This window comes from Thamnophis sirtalis, unplaced genomic scaffold, assembly GCF_051295495.1.
Source record: "Thamnophis sirtalis isolate CommonGarterSnake01/CBP01778 unplaced genomic scaffold, rThaSir2_p1.2 scaffold_3, whole genome shotgun sequence".
Taxonomy (NCBI): domain Eukaryota; kingdom Metazoa; phylum Chordata; class Lepidosauria; order Squamata; family Natricidae; genus Thamnophis; species Thamnophis sirtalis.
In genome coordinates, this window is record NW_028261383.1 from 146198109 (window position 1) to 146217765 (window position 19657).

Below are 19657 nucleotides of genomic sequence, written 5' to 3' on the forward strand. Positions count from 1 at the left end.
TCTTAGGCTCAAAGCCACTTCATTGCATCACTCTCAGAAACTTTAACCAAACTTCGCTCAAACTCCTAGGACTGTGATGACGTGGAGCCATATTTGCCGGAACGGCAGCCCTTAGCTCTGGTTTCATTCTGGGGAGGGCGGAAAACGGCCCAATGGCCCAACCTGAACTTCCGTGTACCACCTGTGCCATCTGCGTGCCACCTGCCCCATCCAGGTGCAGGCTGAGTGTCTTTGACTCCCATAGAAAAGAATGTTGTTATGGCTAATCCTCCACCGGCTCCTTGCAACCCCCCTCCCGTTTTCCCAGGCACTAAATGTGGCAGCCCCGAAGCACCAATGAAAAAGATAACTTCTGTTGTGGCCTGGTGGTGGCCAGCAAAGTTGGCAGAAGAGTCGGACAGTAAGGAGGTTGGGGAGGAACATGGCCCAGTCCTGGGGGTTGTGTAAGCTCACATAAGGGCTCTGCGGTGTTTGTCTGAGCTAAGTTTGATTGAGGTTTCTGAGGGTGATGCAATGAAGGGGCTTTGGGCAATTCCTATTGCGGCTGAGGGCAAATCCTACCTTTGTTCAGACCTTGCTGCAGCGAATTTCAAAATATTCTGTCTGGAATGGATTTCTGCCTGCAGTATTTGCTTTGCCTATGAATAGAGCTACCTAGATACTTGGTTTCGTTCAATAAGTGCTGACATATAGGAAAATATAATATTCTGCCTTTTTAATATTTCCTAAAATATTTCATTCTTCTAGGAGATGAGTGGGTACTAACTTTCTACAGTAGCCTGTGTGAACCTCAGAGTTGCTCATGCAGACAAAGTATCCTTCTGCGACGACTGCGGGAGGTGGGAGTGGGAGGCACTGTTCTGCAGTGGTTCTCCTCCTACCTCTCGGACAGGTCGCAGTCGGTGTTGGTCGGGGGGCAGAGATCGTCCCTGAGGCCCCTAACATGTGGGGTGCCCCAGGGTTCGGTCTTATCCCCCCTACTATTTAACATATACATGAAACCGCTGGGCGAGATCATTCGGAGGCACGGGATAAAATACCACCAATATGCGGACGATACGCAACTGTATCTGTCCGCCCCGTGCCAACTCAATGAAGCGGTGGACGTGATGAACCAGGGTCTTGAGGCCGTTAAGAACTGGATGAACGCTAACAAACTGGTACTAAACCCGGACAAGACCGAGTGGCTGTTGTGTTTCCCTCCCAACAATTTGGCTAATGTACCAACACTTAGGCTGGGGGGTCAAATTTTATACCCCTCAGATAGGGTCCGCAACTTAGGAGTCCTCCTGGACCCACAGCTGACTTTTGATTACCAGCTGTCAGCTGTGACCAGGGGGGCATTTGCCCAGGTCCGCCTGGTCCGCCAGTTGCGGCCCTACCTAGATCGGGAGGCTCTCGCAACAGTCACTCGAGCCCTTGTGATCTCTAGGCTGGAATACTGCAATGGGCTCTACATGGGGTTGCCCTTGAAGTGCATCCGGTGACTACAGTTAATCCAGAATGCAGCCGCGCGAGTGATAGTGGGCGCACCGTGGTTCGCCCACGTTACACCCATCCTCCGCGAGCTGCACTGGCTACCTGTCGGTCTCCGGGTGCGCTTCAGGGTACTGATGACCACCTTTAAAGCACTCCATGGTAGTGGATCTGGGTACTTGAGAGACCGCCTCCTGCCGATTACCTCCCTTCGACCAACTAGATCGCACAGACTGGGCCTCCTCCGAATTCCATCTGCCAGTCAATGTCGACTGGCGACTACACGGAGGAGAGCCTTTTCTGTTGCAGCTCCAACCCTGTGGAACGATCTCCCCGTTGAGATTCGTACCCTCACCACCATCCAGACCTTCCGCGCAGCCCTCAAGATCTGGCTCTCCCAGCAGGCCTGGGGATAGGTTTTCAAGTTACCCGCCCGAGTGTTGATTGCTGAACGAAAGTTGTGTTTTATTTTTTTTTCTTTGTTCACATTTTGTTTTGTCTTTTGATACTGTACCCCCTTCCCTTGTGATTGTAAGCCGCCCTGAGTCCCCTCAGGGAAAAGGGCGGCCTATAAATCTTAATAAATGAAATGAAAAATGAAAATGATTCTAAAGCCAGTGTACTGCTTTGTCATTTGGTTTTAAATTAAAGAATCTTTTCAGTAAAGGAAAAATCAAAGGGATAGAAATGTAGTGTCTATGGTCACACTGCTGGGAAGAAATCACTGGAGAACTCCAGGCTTCTGGCTTTAGGTCACACTACTTTAGCAAGTTTCCTATTCCTTGGCCTGCAGGCTATATGGCTCCAGGCTTACTACCTGAAGGATTTACGGATTTATCTACAAATTTAGCCAAAAAGAAATAATGCTGAGAGACGAGTTTGTCATTTTGTTTTTTTACAGGACATTTTTGCCCTTAAGATTACTTTTAAAAAGTACTTTAATATATATACTTTAAAAAAATAAATGCGCCTTCTTTGAATTCTGTCATCCTAAGAAGTTCATTTATTAGGAATGCTAATTCACAAATATTCCCACACCAATCCATAAGTGCGACTACAACTTTTTAACATGGTTCAATACTTACTTTTCATTGCCATTCATAAAGTCAACATAAATACTAAATCGACATGTTGTTATTGAAATAGCACCTAAAGTTATTTCACTGATAATGGGTAAGTTATAATCTATTATACTCAATATCACAGGCCCACCCCCATTTTAGTGAAGATGGGGGAGTCGTGATACGTCACCTGATGACAATGTGATGACACAAGTTTGACATCCCTGGAAAATTTATTTCCAGAATAATTTCAAGTGTACAAATGACCAAATGTAAGGAATAAATTTGCCTTAGTTACTTAATATATTTAAAAATAATATTTTTCAATATTTTTACCCCATGTGCTTAGCATCCATATTCTTAAAAGATTAGCTGGCACAGATATTCCTCTTGTTCATTTATATAAGTTAAAGGTTCCCCTTGCACATATATGCTAGTCATTCTCGACTCTAGGGGGCAGTGCTCATCTCCATTTCAAAGGTGAAGAGCCAGCACTGTCTGACGACGTCTCCGTGTTCATGTGGCTGGAATGACTCAACACCAAAAGCACACAGAACGCTGTTACCTTCCCACCAAAGGTGGTCCCTATTTTTCTACTTGCATTTTTACATGCTTTCAAACTGCTAGGTTGGCAGAAGTTGGGACAAGTAATGGGAGCTCACTCCATTACATGGTGCTAGGGATTCGAACCGCCGACTGCTGACCTTTCTAATCAACAAGCTCAGCATCTTAGCTACTGAGCCACCGCGTCCCTTCATGTACAGTATATACAGCTTCACTTTTTTTCAAACTAAACTAAAATTGCCATTCTTTCAGTTCTGTTTACCACCTTCAAAACTTCTTGTTGACTATGTTTTCAAATTTCACATTCCTGTGAAAGAAAGACATCAGAATTGTATCCACTATTCTATATTTTCATTCTTTTCATATATCTGTCCATGTATGTCACATAAGAAAGTTTTCTGTTTCTTACAGATCCAGTGTCCTTTTCCTCAGGACAACAAAGTTTATTATTGAGAATAAGGAAAAAAAAAAACCTAATGAAAATGGTTTTTAGAATAGAAGTAAAATTTATTTGACTCCAATACAATAAATAGACAAACCAGTCTTCCAGCCCTATAATCCAAACAAGCCTCTCTCTTTTACGTTGTTAAGCATATAATCTTGCTCATTTATTCAGCAGTAGGTAACTTTCTTACTGAATTCATGTTTATCCAAGTGCAGGTGGTTATCTGCTTAGAGACCATGAAAACAGCATTTATTCTAAATTTAAGACACTACTAGCTTGAATCAATTCATTTATAAATTATAGCTAATTTGGAATAGTCACTATTTTTGAATTAAAGTGGTTTTATCCTAATTATCCTTAAAATGAAAATAGATTGAGACATTTGTAAGAGCATTAGGCATTATAAGTTCAAGAGAGATAAATTCCAGTAAAATAAATTAAGCTGTACAGATCATAAGAAAAAAAAATCCAATATCCATTTTAGAGCAGAGCCTTGTTGACTGATTTGATGATTCCTGACTCCAAACAACTTTGAGTGGCTTTCAGGGCCCAAGACAATACTAAACAAAATAATGAGAAGCAATAAGCAAACAAGTCAAGCTAGAAGAGCAAAGAAAGAAAAAATAAAATGGCAAACCTGGCAGATACCCTCAAATATTCCACAATAATATATCACCTTTGTTGAAGCTTGAAATGGCTTTGCCAATCAGGTTACTGTGTGTAGTTCATTCATAGCATCCCTTTACATTTTATATTATATTGCAAAGCAACCTATTCTATCATCTATCTATCTATCTATCTATCTATCTATCTATCTATCTATCTATCTATCTATCTATCTATCTATCTATCATCTATCTATCTATCTATCTATCTATCATCTATCTATCTATCATCTATCTAATCTACAGTATATCTATATCTATATCTCTCTATTGATATATTTAGCTAAATCTATACCTCTCTATCTCTATGCCTATCTATGATACACCCACACACCCATACATATGCAATAGTGGCGAATATCTGTAGCTCAGGTGTAGGATGAGGGTGGAGGTCAGGCATGAAGGTTGCTGCCAGTATTACTGCCAGTTCGGTGTGCATGTGTGCACATTTGCACATAAATAGGTCTGTGCATGCGCAAAACATTGAAAAAGGAAAAAAAATCAAACTTGTGCAAGGAAAATTGTTTGCATGTGCAGAACCGAAATCAAGATGGTGCCGCCATAGGAGAACCGGTTAAGGGGCATGGCAGGCCTGGGTTGCTGCCGGTTCCTGCATCCACTACTGGTTTGGATGAACCGGTCTGAAACAAGTAGGAAGCTACCACTGGTGGAGCTTGTGGTTTGGTTTCTGAACATTTTGTTACCATGCTAGGTAACATCTTCAGTAGAATGTAGTGCTGGTGTTCTTCTACTTATAAGGGCTACATGTGGTCAGTAGGTCTTACGATGGGAGGGTGACTTACTGACCACACACTTATAAACATTCCCTACAACAAATATATCTTAACACTGAGAGCCAGTTTGGTAGAGTGATTAAAAACGCTTGACCAAGATCCAGGAGACTGAATTGTAGTCCTCAGAGGCATGGAAGCTAACAAGGTTGCGGGAGCATTCACCTTCTTTCAGCTTTAAATTGGAAATATTTTTTCAACGATTTTCCCCAATCTGCAGTGGGTACATGTGGTACATTAAAACCCATAACCATTATAAAAGGGCATTCAGACTGCAGTGGACTGGTTTGGACTGCATGTAGTAAGAACAACAGTAATAACAACTATAAGATTATTAGAAGAAAAATCAATTTTTGACTTTGTGATTTAAAAATTAAATTTGACCTGACTAGAGAAATATTGTAGTTTGGGTGGCATTTTTTTTAAAGTACACTGCATGGTTATTCATATTTAATATTATATGCTAGATTAAATTAGGAAAATATAATATGAAGATTGGTTTCTTAAGAGTGTTGACTGTATTTTAAATATTGAATATTGATTTAAACTAGCGAGAGGTTGGTGTATTGAATTGGTGAATTAAAAGATTCAGGAATGAAAGCTCTACCAGGAAACAGCAACAATCTCAACTGTGGTTGACCTTGGACTGCTGTTTAGATCCTGGCCTCCTGCTCATCCATCATTCTGGGAAGCTGTCACAGCTGAGTAGTGCAGCTCATTAATTATATATTAACCTCATTCATGATTTTTAATCCATAGGCAGGGCAAGCAGAAGTTGGCTTAGTTTCTCTTTCCTCTTCTTCCTTTTGTTTGCTAAATTAAATAAGCCATGTGTTCTAGGATTATAAACAAAACTGGCACCTACATTTAAATTTCCTGAATGCAGAGAAAATAAATCATGCATGCTTTTCAAAGAAAGATAATTAAACGGACTGAATTTTTAGAACGATTATAACCTGTTGAACTCAGGGCCAGCCCAGAGAACCTCAGATGCAGCTGATCTACAATACCCAGGGGCTCCAGCCAAGGTTAGTGGTGAGGAATCCTGGGAATTGTAGTTCAGTCATAATTGTAAGCCTACATATTCTTTCCTCCTGAGGTTGTGGATGATGTATTACTTTGTTTAATATAGAACAAAAAACATTTATTACAAGTTCTGTTCCTCTCTGCGTCTTTTATTCATTATAACAGAAGTTGCCCATAAAGTACAGCTTTGCTGGATCCACGACGTGTATAGTAATCTATCAGTGGTAGGTTGCCAATTTTTTTACTACATTTGGGCGCGCTCGCACATGTGCTTGCACATGCCTGTGATCCACCTGTCCGGATGGGTGGGCGGAGCCTCCTGCCACCACTACTACCAGTTTGCCTGATCCAGGCTGAACTGGGAGCAACCCACCTCTGTAATCTAGGGATTTTTCAGATTCTGAAAAAATCATAAATGGGGGTGAAAGGCAAGAGATAATATTCACTTTCATTGTTTTTGTAACTACAAATGGAGTCTACCATGTTCCACCCTTTCTGGTATTCTTCCTATTATTATTCATTTATTCATTGGATTTATATTGTCGCCTATTCGCCCATGGCGACTCAAGCCTGCTTACAGAATAAATGACATTTAAAACAATAAAAACTAACAAAAAGAATGAAATAAATTAATATAGTACAATATAACAAAATCATCCCCCCCCCACACACAAACCTCTCACCACCGCCCCGGCGACAGCCGATCACACGAGCCATTTAAAGGGCTCCATCTCGTTCTGGGTTCCCCAGGTTTTCAGCACCTTCTGGAAGAATATTAGAGTTAACCTATACAAGTTAACAACATGTAACTGACTGACTTTTTAAAAGTTGTCAGTCAGTGCTGCCTATATGGTTGGCTCAGGTGGCATATGACCATCAACACAAATTAAGACACATTGATAACCCAAGTGTTTGCCTTGAAAAACTATTTATTTAACTGCACTGTTTTGGGAAGGGTTTTGTGTGTGTGTGTATGTGTAAAACTGCTGTATATGGTCTTTACTCACTTTTTTCTACTATAGCAGGAGTCTTTAGGATCTCAGTTGGAAGGAACCTTGGAGGTCTTCTAGTCCAACCCCTTATGCAGGAGACTCTATATACCATTTCAGACAAATCTCAGTAGAAGCCATTCTAGATTCCTTCTGTCTCAAAAAATAATCTCTAATGATGGATTTATGTAGATGTTTCTGCTCTGATAGATTTACCCCTGTAGAATGGTCAGGGGTGGGACCTATAGCCTTGACTATTTTGAAATCTTTTCTGGGCACTCTCTGAAAGATTAAAAATGCCTATGACTTTAGATATGGGAAATACTTTACAATTCTGAAGGAGCTGGTTGGCTTATCGGCTAGCCAAATCAATGATAATATGCTGGCATAAGAAAGAGCCAAACATTTAACTGAACTTGATATGGTTATTTCCACGTGGAAGTAAACATGGACAGTGATATGAAAATAAAGTTCGAAAAGAGTATTGTTCTGGTGGATTGACAAAATTTAGATTGGAGAAGGCATATTTTCAGTTTCGAATCAGTTACCAACTGCTGGTTTCTGCAATCCTCGTTTTTTGTAAGAAAAAATTTGCACAAGAAAATTGGAGGCTTGAAAGTACCACAGGAATTGAGTCCACATGTTGCAATAAACTAGACTTTCCTTAGCCATGGTTTGTTAAATAAATGATTAGATTCACAAAATAACCAAAGTCCAATCCAAAGAAACCCTGCTATAGCAATAAAGTCAAGTTTATAGATCCCATGATAAACAAGATTTGTGTTTTGAAACAAGTAACAGAAAATATCTTTTACAGGATTTGGGTCTCTTAAAAGTTATAATTTTATTTTCACACACACACACATACTATAAAATATGGGACACGGTGGCTCAATGGGACGCAGTGACTCAGTGGCTAAGACGCTGAACTTGTCGATCAGAAAGGATGGCAGTTTGAATCCCTAGCGCCGCATAATGGAGTGAGTTCCCATTACTTGTCCATGGGTGAAATTCAGCAGGTTCTGACAGGTTCTGGAGCACCGATAACGGAAATTTTGAGTAGTTCAGAGAACCGGCAAATACCACTTCTAGCTGGCCCCAGAGTGTGGTGGGAATGGAGATTTTGCAATATCCTTCCCCCAGGAGTAGGGATGGAATTGAGGATTTTGCAGTATCCTTCCACTAGAGCGGGCTGAGAATGGAGATTTTGCAGTATCTTTCTCCTGCCACGCCCATAGAACCAGTAGTAATTTTTTTTGAATTTCACCACTGGTTTAGTCATGCCAGTCCCAGTCTCATGGTTCATTGTGGAAAGCAAACAAAGGAAATCAGGTTAATTGCAAGGTCACTACATGAATACCTTTTGTGAATCACTTATCACATTAAATTCCTCCTGCCAGAGAAACAATCAATAGGATTGGGAGACAGCATTGCTTTTCTTTGGGCAATGGCTTTGGACAGAAACAAGAATAACAAATTTCATTGCAAAAGCAATATCTAGATGGCACTGTATTTGTTTAAATTGCCAAAACAGACAAACAAACAAACCACAAAGTACTATGAGTATGGCCATTGCCAATTTTTTCCCTCTCACAGCTTGGAAACCTCAACAGCTCAATAGTTTTATTTCAAATACAAAGTATTATATCTTTGACAGTTCAAGTCAGACTTTAATCCCAGATGTATATACCCATCATCTCACTGATCTCAAGACAGTTTTCACCCCTTCTACTTGATATATTAGTCTCCTTATTGTTTTCTTCAAGTGATAAGAAGAAGGGGAAATCTATTGCTATGAGATGCCACCAACATGAGCGAAGATAGCTGGGAAATATAGTTTCCGGCAGTGAAGTTTATTGTATGTACAAATGTGGTAAGATTTGTCATTACCAACAAAAGAAGAATGATTGGTAAAGATGATGAAATTTGGATATGTCCTAATTGACTTATCTGATTAGAGAAAAGATGGACTCTGTGAGTAAAACTGAAGAAAATGAATTTAAAATTTATAGTAATAATTATAAAGGATTATAAAAGATTATAGAAAGAATATAATCATGTTATAATCTTAGAGCAATAGGTAAATTTATAATTGTACTTATAACTGTTGTTAAGATTGGACTAATTTTTTCTACTTTTTTTTCCCTTTCTTGCACTTTTAGTGTTCTGATTTTTTTTTCTTCCTTTATATTTGTTTTTATTTTCTTTTTAAAAAGTATATATACATGTAGTTTCCTTTCTATCAATAGCCCTGAGGAAATTACATGTTTTTATGCACTAGTCTGCAGCAAATTCTGTATGCCATTCATCAGAATATGAATAATAATAGACTTTCCTATTTCCTGTCTACCTGTTGTGGCCCGCCAGGAGCCAGCAGAGCTGGCAACAGAGTCGGACAATGAGGTGGTTGGGGAGGAGGATGGGCCAGTCCTGGAGGCTGGGGAAGGCTCGGACAAGGGCTCTGCATCAGAGGCAGAGACGGGGCCAAGGCTGTCTGGCAGTGATCAGGTGCCTATCTAGTTAAACAGCAGTGAGCAGAGGACCAGCTACAGCCTGTTCCCAGTGTGCGCATGCACAGAGCTGCTAGAAGAAAAGAACAACTCAGAAATCAGGATCGACTTAGGAGTAAAATCACAGGTTGAAGGTGATTGACCCCTCCCATAGGAAATAAAAGAGGAGTGAAAGGAGAGTGGGCTTTTTCAGGAAACAATTTGTTCGTCGGTCGTTAGATTCGTTTCAGGAGTGTGAAGATCTGTCTGAGAATCTCAGAGACTCTGTGCCCAGTCTTTCTTGCACAGCACCACATTTGGAAAATATTTACATGGCAGCTTTCCAAAATAGATAAGGTCTGAAGTCATAAATATTCCTTGGAAAGACTGTTTGCCAGGCCTTGCTGAATGCGGAAGAGAGGAATTCTCATTTATTTATTAAAAGGGGTTTTGTTGGGACCAGGGCTCTGCCTTCTGCTTTTTGGGGAAGCCTAGGTCAGAACACTACCACTGATGAAGGAGTTTTGGAGTTTTCATTTTGTAAAATTAATTCTTATCATACTCACCATATTCTTGATAAGGAATGATGGGTGGTGATATTTGAAAAAAGAAACCTATTTTTCATAGGTTAAAAAATAAGTGTGGGCTATGATTAGATGACTAGATGAGATGAAGATAGGGAGGCTTTACAGAAATTTCAAGCAGGGATTACACGTAGTCCTTGATTTACGACCACAATTGAGCCCAACATTTCTGTCACTAAGATACTTTTAAAGTGAATTTTGCTGCATTTTACAACTTTTCTCGGCAGTCGTTAAGGGAATCGCTACCTTTGTTAAGTTAGTAGCATGGTTGTTAAATGAATCTGGCTTCTATATTGACTTTGCTTGTCCAAAGGTCGCAAAAGGGGATTGAATGACCCTGGGACACTGCAACTCTCCTAAATACATGTCAGTTGTCAAGTGTCTGAATTTTGATTATGTGACCACAGGGATGCTGAAATGGTCGTAAATATGAAAAACAGTCATGTCATTTTTTTCTCTCAGTGCCATTGTAACTTCAAATGGTCTCTAAATCAAGGACTGCCTGTACATCTTGTCCCAACCTCATTCTCATTGGCCTGGGTTAAAAAGCCAATTTGCTGGGTGAGAAATTTTGGGTATAATATTTAATTAAATCAATGGGATAAATTATGGTAGAGAAATTAGAAACTAACGATGTCAGCTGCTCATAAGGAAAATCTCTACAAAATGTTCTACCGGTGGCATCTATCACCAGTCAGAATGACTAAAATGTTCCCAAACCGATCGCCAGAGTATTGGATATAAACAGGGAACGTTCTACCACATGTGGTGGACCTGTCCCGAGGTTGGAAAAAAATGGCACAAGATAAAAGAAATGGCTGGAAGAGATAACTGAGCAGAGGATAGAGCTGAAGCCAGAATTGTTTCTCCTGGGAATTTTTGATGGGAAAATGGAGACAAATTTACAATACATAATATCACACATATTAACGGCAAGTAGAATTGTACTAGCACAGAACTGGAAAAAAAGAGAAACAAGCCCCCCCCCCCCTCAAAAAGATCCGATTACAAGAAGGAAAATCTATGGATGTGCAGAAATGGATAGACTGTCTATGGAAATGAAGGAGAGGGAAGAAACCGAGTACTATCAAATTTAGAATAGATGGTATTCCTGACTTGAGAGTAAATGTAAAATGTAAGGCGTAAAGGGTAAATGTATAATATATAGATGGTATTTAAATAAGGATATAACTTAGGCCAATGATATAGAAATATAAATTTTTGTAAATAGGATTGTTATGGGAAAATATGGATACTGATATGGAAAAGCTGTTACAAGTGTAAATTTGTGTTTTGTGTTTGGTCTTTTAAATGTTGCAAAATGCAATAAATTTTTTTTTTTTTAAAAAAAGGCCAATTTGCGTTTGTCACCCTGCAAAATATTTCTGATAAACAACTTGGGTGCCTTTGTCTCCACACTTAGCAACTTTCAAGTAAGAGATAGGCCACAACTGACCTTCTGAGAAGATTCATGCCAACAGCATAGTCTACCATGACGTCTATCCTTTGTATCTAAACTGTTTAGATATGAAAGCGACAATAAAAGATGCATTTCTATAAAAGGAAATAAAATGAAATAATGAATCAGCTTTTAAATAAAATCAAGCAATAAATAACCAAACAAATAAAAGGAAATAAAAGCATCCTGCCATTTCCATCACCTTTCTCCGTAATGGCCCTTAGGAACATATTTAGTTTTTTAAATGTATCATTGCACAAAGTGCTTGACAGCACACTGCTTTTCATGCATCACTCTACTGTGAACTTATAAATCTTACTGTGAAAAAAGAAATTAGACCTATTATTTTTTCAGACTGCCACTGTTAGGCAGTTTTGAATCATCAAATTGATTGTAAAAATATTGGGTTGAGCAGGCTGTTATTAAGAAAATTGCCAGACGTGTATTCTTTATATTAATAGAGTTAGCCTGGCCATCCTACTGGGGAAAAAAAATGGAAGTGATGACAGAGTAAATGGGAATGGTAAAACAAACAGAAGCATGGACGACTTTTTAAGATGACCCAACCTATGTTTCTCTGAGGTAAGATCACTTCTCAAGAGTTTGGTGTGGTTTATTTCTAAGTTAAAATCAGCTAAACTGGGTTATATATCTACTGCACAAGTATATTTGTTTTAAATGTTATTGAACTGCTTTTCTTGGGTTCAAAAGTACACAAATACTGTCCTAGATGATATGCTATAAATTCTGTAAAATATAATCAGCTTGGGAGTAAATCCCCACTGAATCGGGGACAAGCATGCAGCTTTAAGTATCAGAGCTAGAAGAGAATAAAAGCTTAGAGATTCAGCAGTGAACTAAGAAACTGCTAGCCATCTCACCTGTGCTGTGAACTCAATGCCCCACTTCCAGCAAGTCTTACAATTCAATCTCACAACTACAACCTGGTGATAAAAATGTTAGTGCTGTTCTATATAAAGAATCCCTAAATGATTAATCACACAGGTTTTAATTGAATTGCTGTGCAATTTTATTCTTGTGTACTCTGAAATAAATCCTGCTGAGTTCAATGGAAGCTATTGTTAGTCACATTTATTCTACTCTGTGTATAAGAGCAGTCGAATCCCCTCCCCCATTATATATGGTAAGCTTATTCAATCAAATCCTCTCCAGATATATTAGACTACAATGTCTCCGGCTGCTACACTCCCTGAGGTGTTTAAATGGAGGTTGTAGTTCAATGTCTGGAGATGGGGAAGATGAGTGTATAATGACAAATATGGCATTATATTAAAAGATTTCCTTAAAATATTCTTCATGCTGTAAAGTTCTTCTAAGTCTCACATCTGATGGAGCCACTTTAGCAGAACTATTTTGTAAAAAAAACAAGCAAACATATAACTGTAGAGCCAAGGTGGCGCAGTGGTTAAATGCAGCACTGCAGGCTACTGCTAGATCAGCAGGTCAGCAGTTCAAATCTCACCGGCTCAGGGTTGACTCAGCCTTCCAACCTTCCGAGGTGGGTAAAATGAGGACCCAGATTGTTGGGGGCAATATGCTGACTCTCTGTAAACCGCTTAGAGAGGCCTGAAAGGCCTATGAAGCGGTATATAAGTCTACTGCTATTGCTATAATAAATAGAAAACAACGTACTATGGCTTCACTAGGGATTTTCATCTGCCAATGAAATTCTTTCTGTTAAGAATCTCTTTTATACATTTTTTTTCCAATTCCCATTTTTCCCCTTGAAATCACAAGCTTATGACCTACCCCATAGGAAATGTTTGTACATGTGTGTATTATATATATATATATATATATATATATATATATATATATATATATATATATATATATATATATATATATATATATATATATATATATATGACAGTTATATATGATATAATATATATCATATATATATGACAGTTATATATGATATATATATGTGAGATATATATATATATATATATATATATATATATATATATATATATCATATATATATCATATATATATGACAGTTATATATGATATATATATGTGAGATATATGATATATATATATATATATATATATATATATATATATATATATATATATATATATATATATATATATATATATATATATATATATTTAAAGTCACAACCCCTGGTATGCCCAAATATGGGAGGAAGTTCACTGCTTCCATTCTCTGTCCATCGGCTCGTCATAAGAGACCATCCAGAGAGAAACCCAATATTTTTACTGTTGCCTTCTGTTACATTTGTGTTGTATTGGTACTGATAAATGATCTATAGTAGTCTCCCTTTATTTATTTATCAGCACCAATACAACACACACACACACACACACAAACACGTGTGTGTGTGTATGTGTGTATGTATGTATGTATGTATGTATGTATGTATGTATGTATGTGTTCTGTTCCCCCCTTCTTCGCTTGTTAACAGACGACAGGCAAATAAAAGGAAAGGGAATTCTCTTTATCAGTTCTCAGTTCAAACTGGCTGCGAGCCAAACTAAACTAATTAAAGTCTCTGCCAGAAGATAACGGACTGAAACACAAATCTTTCTTACGGCAAATACAAGGTGAATCAAACGAAAGCAAAGCCCTTCTTCCAAAGTCTCTACGAATCAGGGTTATAGAAGTCAAACCACTTTTCCAAGTGTACAGCAAAGAAACCACAATCAAGGATCAAGGAATGCACGAAGGAACGTTGACTCCTGCGACTAGGGCGTGGCAGCATCCGTCCTTTTATCTCCAAACCTGCCTCTAACAAGCTCCAGCTGCATAATGAATCTTGTATCCCGAAAAGACTCACAGCAGACATCTGCTGAGTCACAACACTATCCTCCACCGCAGGGCCCTTTCCCCTGGGTCCGATGGTTGGGATGACGTGTCCCCAGGATGACCTGCACCCATTTCCCTTGGTGCCTTCCCCTGTTTCCTTCCGTCCTTAACGGTGTCGCCACCCCGTCCAGGGTCATCCACCCTCCGCAAGGCCGACCCACCAGCCCCACTACCGTTGGAGGTTGATGACAGCTCTACCAGATTCAGCCAAGCCTTAACACTCTGTCCAGGGTCCTTCACCCTCTGCAAGGTCGACCCACCAGCCTTCCTACCGTTGGAGGTTGACGGCAGCTCTACCAGCTTCAGCCGAGCCTTAACACCCTGTCCAGGGTCCTCCACCTCCTCCAAGGCCAACTCATATGCCCCCTCGCCGTCAGAATCCAGCGGCAGCTCCACCGACTCCTGCCGAGCCACCATGCAATCCCCTCCCGCAGAGCCCTTCCCCCGGTGCTGACGATCGGGGTGCGGCCCAGGAGGGTTGGTGACGGCCTCCCCAGAACATGGTCCAAGACGCTGACACCCCACTGGGAACCTAGACACAAAGTCCAGTGTTGCGGGGACCAGAGTCGACAACGGCTGGAATCTCGGCGGAGTTCTCTTTGTAGATCTGGCCCAATGACACTGGGCGCATGACTTCACGCACCTCCGTACGTCATTTTTCAGATGGGGCCACCAAAATTGACAGGAGGCCAGGTGCAATGTCCGAACAAACCCCCAATGTCTTGCTGCAGACACACAATGAATCTGCGCAAGCACCCGTTGACGGATGTGCCCTGCGGGAACATAGAGCCAGCCCCGACACTTCAAAAGATCCCCTTCCAAAGTCCATGGGGACGCTGGCCCCACCTTCCGCCTTTTGTCGCTCCACCCAGTCGTCACCCCGCTGCGCATCCCGTACCAGAGCCTGCATGCTCACGGGATGACAAACGGCAGCACAGGATGCAACGGGTAGAACAGTCTGAGGTGGAAGCGAGTTCGCAGGGTCGGAGTTCTTTACTTTACTTGGCAGGGCATCTGCCCTGGGACTCCACACACCCCGAATGCACGCTATCTTGTGCGAACGGGGTATCACGGCCACACCAACGTGCTGTTGTCCGACTTGATCGTGCGTTGCTGAGGGATGGCTGCAGTCCGCGCAACCCTTCTGTTCTTCTTGGGGCAGCTCCCTGCCAAGTGTCCAAGATCCCCACAGTAAAAACACAATCCTTCCGCACGTCTTCTGTCCATCTCTGTCCGTGACACTCGAGGTCTGACAGCACCCAACTCCATGGGCTCCTCCCAGTCCACTGCAGTCTCTTGCTGAACCGGCATACTGGTGGTCTCCTGGAATACACGGCGAGGCTTTCGCCTCTGCAGCTGGGCGTCTATCCGGAGGCACAGGTGGACCAACGCGTCAAACGTCGGTGGCCTGTCCACCCTCACCAGTTCATCCTGCAAGACCTCAGACAATCCATCCTGGAATGTGTCCATTAGAGCTGGTTTATTCCATGTGGAATCCTGGCTACGTAGCCTGAATTCAGACACATAGTCCTGCAATGAACTACTCCCCTGCTACAGTGATTTCAAACTTCTAGCCGCTGTTTCCTCCTTGATCGGATCTTCAAACATCCATTTGAAATACTGGCAGAAGCCCTGAAAGTCATCCAACAAAGGGCTCTACTGAACTAATGAGGGGGTAGCCCACCGGGCAGCTGTGCCTGAGAGCAAACTGATCATGAATCCCACCTTCGTCCGGTCAGTGGGAAAGTCCTCCGCTCTCAGGCTAATAAACAGCTGGCATTGTCCCAAGAATGCTGCAAACATGTCCTGGTTGCTGTCAAATTTCTCCGGCATAGCTACTGGGCACTTCCTCCGTGTCTGTTGGGGGTGCACCAACCTCTGCATTTGAGCCATTTGATCTGTCAGGACAGCCATTTGTTGCACGAGTTGCGTATTTGCAGCATGTAATTGCTCCATATTAAATGAAATGGAGGTTTGTGCGGCAGAAGTCAATCTGTTCTGTTCTCCCCTCCTTCGCTTGTTAACAGACGACAGGCAAATAAAAGGAAAGGGAATTCTCTTTATCAGTTCTCAGCTCAAACTGGCTGCGAGCCAAACTAAACTAATTAAAGTCTCTGCCAGAAGATAACGGACTGAAACACAAATCTTTCTTATGGCAAATACAAGGTAAATCAAACGAAAGCAAAGCCCTTCTTCCAAAGTCTCTACGAATCAGGGTTATAGAAGTCAAACCACTTTTCCAAGTGTACAGCAAAGAAACCACAATCAAGGATCAAGGAATGCACGAAGGAACGTTGACTCCTGCGACTAGGGCGTGGCAGCATCCGTCCTTTTATCTCGAAACCTGCCTCTAACAAGCCCCAGCTGCATAATGAATCTTGTATGCCGAAAAGACTCACAGCAGACAACAGTATCTATGTATCTATGTTTGTGTATGTATGTATGTATGTATGTATGTATGTATGTATGTATGTATGTATGTATGTATGTATATATGTGCTACCAACAGAAGTAGCACTTAAAACCTGTAAACAAGAGTGAAATCTTTGGAGGATCATGCTTCTATGTACACAGCCTAACATTATAGGTGAGATAAAATGGAAAATAATAAACTACTTCAAAGAAGAATTCTCCAAAATTTGTTATGAAATAACTGTTCTAACAGTGGAAGGATACATTTACCTCCTAAATCTAACTTTTAGATGCATTCAATAATATTTTGCTAAGTATAAAGATACAAAATAGAATGGGAACAGCTAAGCATAATTCTAGAATATCATGGGAAATAGGATTCTTTGTTAAACTGTCTTAGATATTGCCCTATTGCATTGGGTTAGGTTGGGTTGGGTGCATTGCATGGGGTCATGTATCTGATGGTAAATGTCTGGATTGTGTTGGCTGAGTGACCACATGGATTTACAGCATATTCTTTCTTTGGTGAAAATTAATTTAAGCTTGGAACAAAACTGTAAAGCTAATTATGTTTTGTTTCACCTCTTAGTACAGGCAATAACGGGCAGCTCCAACTTTTATTACAAATTGAGATAAATGCAATTTGCTTTTGTTTTCTCATACCTTTTCTTTTGGGGGGGAAATCCTCCCAACAATTGCAGAATTGTTTACTTGGAATCTGGATCCCATTATGGGGAGAAAGCAGAAAATCCAGGAGACATAGATAAGCATTATATACACATCACACTAAGCTATCTACCTTGTGAGTTCACACAACATGCTAAACTAAAACTAAGCAAATATGGCTTAGCACAAAAGTGCAAATCCCACTTATTACATTTCAAAACATTGTTCAGTATCTCCACGGTTATTTCTTCAGATTAAAAACTCCCACTGAACATCAGAGGAAAAGAGGCCTACTTTAGCCTCTATGATTTTTCCCCTGATGTAAGTTCTTAATATAGAGGTTTCTATTTAGCAGAAAGCATTTGAAAAGCCATTTCTCGTTGTAAAATAGGAAAGAATGCAGAGTAGCTTTTCCCCTCCTTCTCTCCTGAATGGGCAAGCTGCCTGTCCATAATTAACCAATCTCCTAGCTACAATAAGAGGTGGAAATAATATATTCAGTAACAAAGAATAAGACATGTCTGATTGTCTTGGTGAATGGAAACTGTAGAAAGGTTCCCATTGATCTAATTATGGAATCCTATCAATTCAGGTTCTAAAAGTAGCAAATATTTTCTATGCCAGATTTGGCAATGGGAGAGCCAATGCTGAGCCACGGTAGTTTTATTGAATAGAAGACTTTGTCTTATGTCTTCAACATCTTTAGGAAGGGATAAGAAAGAAATCTGGAAACTACCATAGCATATATGAATGATACATTTTGTCAGATTAACAGGGGAAATGAAATAGGGAACAAAGCTATTGTTTGAGGCTGGAAAGCAATATAATTCATACCTGGGTAGTGACTACATTTGACTGGGTGTGTATCACTTTAAAAAGACATACCCAAAAGAATATACATAGGTGTCAAAAGTCAAATGATAATGAGGGACAGAATGATTGTTTCCAGTTAATTAATTCCATGTGAATATTTGAATGATTCTCCCTTTACTCATTATCTCAGGTATTTTCAAAATCAAGCCAAATGATCTGCATTAAGAAGGTATAAATACATTTTAAGCATTTTAATTTCCTCAATCTGCCAATCTTTCTGGAAAGTATTTAATAGTAATAGCAAGAGAATTTAATATAAATAACTTAAAATGAATATAAATTTATTATATTGTTGTAATTTTAAAATTAAAACATTCAACAATTATTAAATTGATCAGTCACTCAACTCCCAACAATTCTAGGCAGTTTCTAGCATACTTACTACAACTGATGCAATTATACAGTAATCTATTCTTCACAGAAGACTGGAGAGATATCCTATTTGCCTGACTCTAAAAATGTCAAGAGTTAAATTCTTGCTAAGCTGCAGAAGAACCTACAATATAAGAAGGAAGCTGTTTCCTGTATCTTCAATGGAATGCTTAGTGCTTCAAGACCCAGGACAAGGGTCTTTGGTAAATCGAACTGAAGAAAAGGCAGCCTGCCCTTCAATATCACTGAGGCCTTCCATATGTTCAGTACACCTCACAACTTCAGTCAGCATAGCCAATAGTGACATATACTGTGGGGAGTAGATCAATAACATCTGCCTATTATGTTACTTTTACCACAATGGATTTTGTTTTGAATTTATTGATTTAAGCTAAACTTTCATAATAAATAGAAATAATATTGGTGTCGCAGTCCCAAGACATTTGGAGTAAAGAGTTATCACAATCCATGTTATCTAAAAATGGTGGGTGGACAGCTTTGATAAAAGGATTATATGGGAAGATGTCCTCCAATTAAGACGATTCCAGAAATTAAAAAGATTCAAGGAAGCTGCAATTGGGGACATATTCTAATTAGACATTCCCCAAAGCCTCTCTTGGGCCACTGTGGGAGCAGAATCTAAACAGACCTTTGGCTTGATCTTCCATAGCTTTCCTTATGTTTTATACATAAGGTAACCATGTGCCTGACTTTTTGTATGTAAAACATGTTCTTTGTCCCCTGCACTTCAACCTCTTGTGTTGAGTTTGCTGAATTGTAAATGATAAAACAGATCCCTCTTATATAATTCAGACTATGCAACTGTTTGGCTACCAAGTTTTTCCTACATTTTTGAATTACCTTAGTCCATCCCTTTCGAATAACCAGACCAAAAAGACACTATTTCCTATCTACATTTTTTTTA